This window comes from Lutjanus erythropterus, chromosome 8, assembly GCF_056507025.1.
Source record: "Lutjanus erythropterus isolate fLutEry1 chromosome 8, fLutEry1.hap2, whole genome shotgun sequence".
In the NCBI taxonomy this organism is placed as follows: domain Eukaryota; kingdom Metazoa; phylum Chordata; class Actinopteri; order Lutjaniformes; family Lutjanidae; genus Lutjanus; species Lutjanus erythropterus.
Genome location: NC_139324.1, coordinates 43,387,501 through 43,390,273, shown reverse-complemented (window position 1 = coordinate 43,390,273; position 2,773 = coordinate 43,387,501).

Here is a 2,773-nt window from a genome sequence, read left to right as displayed (position 1 = left end):
CTAACCACCTATGATAACTGTTTATGGTTTGTTTCCACATTTATCTTCAAATTTAAAATCAACAAATGTTTACACACTGCAGGCACTAAATACAACACTGCAGCATCTAGCTCCTCCCACACACCTAGCCACGCCCCTACACAAAGCCCCGCCCAGTCCTGTGGCTGCAGATTGTTCCTAGGATGAAATCAAACCTGAATAAAACCTGTTGTCAGCTTTCCAGTCAGACATGAAGATCAGCCCGTCCTTCATTAACATTTCTCTGCACATTAATGACTCTCACTGAAGGATTCACATCACATCAGACGAGTCGACCTGAATATTCATGAGCGCTTCTCACCGGGGCCCCCAGGGGACCAGTTCAAGGGCCCACTGAGATCCACTCTCACAGACACACACTCAAATAAATCTGAGAAAACCAAGAGATGAGGAAGTAACAGATTCTACAATGATGTTAATCTGCAGTCAGATCCACAAGTCACTTTTTATTCATGTGACTCGAACTTCTTCAGGTCGGATTTTTTTTATCCAAATTATTATGAATATCTGAGTGATTTAGTAAAAATATTGGGAAAAAAAACACTTTTAAATCTGAACCTCAGGAGTTTGACCCAAACTTTGGTCTTGGATGTGTCTTTTGGTTTTAGTTTCCAGCCTTTTGTGGCTGAGGAGATGTTTTATTTTGAAGTACGGTCCTGTGATGGAGTGAGGACATATTTTATTTTGAAGTTTGACCTTGTGATGGCGTGAGGAGGTATTTTATTCTGAAGTAAGACCCTGGAGGGAGGAGGAGGAGGAGGAGTGACATCCTGGCCTCTCTCTGGGAAAATGAACGTTTTTCTCACAGCTTCGAGCCGACAGGAGCAGCTTCCCGTCCTCACACAGGAAGTCCTGACCCTTAAGGTGCTGCACATGTGCAGAGGACGTCGCCCGGGGCCCCTCATCATGTTGTTCCAACACTCAGAGCTTTACACGTCCCCCACGCTCCTCTCCCACGCTGCACTGCTGCTGTGACATCAGCAGGCCTGCCCTGCTCCTGACAGACGACGTTCAGGGAGCGAGGGAAAGAATGCAGGACGTTGTTGACATTCAAAACTTCATTAAAGAATTTAATTCATTGCATTTAAAACACCACAAGTCTGTTTCATCTGTTCTTTTTTATATTTCAATTTATTTCTGCAGTGTTGTCTTTTTTATCAGCCTGTCCTTTTGTTGTTTGTTTAAAAATAAACAAATATTTTTTTTTTATTATTCTTATTTCTTTTATGTTTTTGTGTCTTTTCCTTTTTTAATTTTTCCACAGCATCAAACAGGTGTGGTGGAGGAAGTTTGCACATTTAACTACAGGAGAATAAAAACAAAAAAATCAACAATAAAAATATAAAATGAATAATATTGAAAAATAATGGACCTGTTAGCAAACTCTAAATTGAAAGGACCCAGACGCTAACTCTGAGTTAAAGAAGCTAACTTTGAACTAACTGGTCCTTCATGCTAACTTAGCATAGCTAACATAGCCTATAATTTTTTTTTCTCATTCTGTCTATAAAATAAACAGAACTCCTTTTTAAAATCTGGTAATTTTATTTCTTTCTCGTTTATTTGGTGAAAACACAGATGAGAAAATAAAAGTCAGCTAATTTTTATAAAATAGTTCAGCGTTTTGGTAAATTCAGCTGCTGTGGTATCAACCAATCACGTTTAAGATGTCAGAGTTAGATTCAGCTTTATTGCTAAGTAAGTTTTCATACAAACTCCAAAAAATAATCTTGCATGACAATGAACAGAGGAAAATTCATCACAAACATTGAGAACTTTAGAAACTGTTTATTGGAGCTAAAGGTTTCCATCTGCTTCCAGTGTTTATGCTAAGCTAGGCTAAACACGTAGAGATGACACTGATCTGACATGTTGGAGTTAAAGTGAGAGTTGTCATGAATGAAGACAGGAAGTGTGTGAGCTGTGGAGGTCTGTGGTCTGTCGACAAGGAGATCAGTCACTTCCCACACATCAGAGATGAGGAGGAGGCGGAGCCACTGCTTGTTAGTTCAGATAACGCTGACAGGGCCTGGATCCGCCACACAGACTTCAAACTGTCATCATGTTGTGACCTCTGACCTCTGAGACAAACTGTCTCCAGACTGTATTCAGTCTGAAGCAGAGACGTCCTGTTTTACACACAGAGGAGAGGTCAGTGAACGCCACTTTAATGGAGGAGGGTGTCTCCTTCCCAGCATGCAATTCAACCAACCAACCATAAATGATGTCAGTCATTTTCAGGATGGATGTGATTTTATTTCACATTTATTTTTACCAACCTGTTCTGGTTTTTTTTAAACGTGTAGACAGGAAGTTTGGTTTTAAACATCAGGACAGGTGTTTTCATTTTCCTGTCACCATGGAAATGAAACTTAATGAATGAATTGATGAGATGTTAAGTGTGAGTTCGTGAGATATAAGCTTCAGTATTGATCTGTACAGTGTGAGTGAATTAATTACATACAAACTGAGTTCATTAATAAGATGTTAATGAGGGTTAATGAACAGACTGTTAATTGAAAACAGTAAAAGGTAATTAGCAGAATAAACAGTCTGAATAATTAATCATCAGTCGTTCTTCTCATCTCATTATGTTAATGAGCTGCAGCCTCGTTAAACTTCCTCTTTGATCTTTGATCTGTTCTGATTGTTCCGATCAACAAAGAGGAGACGTTGCTCCTCCTCCTCTTCCTCCTCCTCCTCCTCCTCTCCTCCTCTTCCTCCTCCTCCTCTT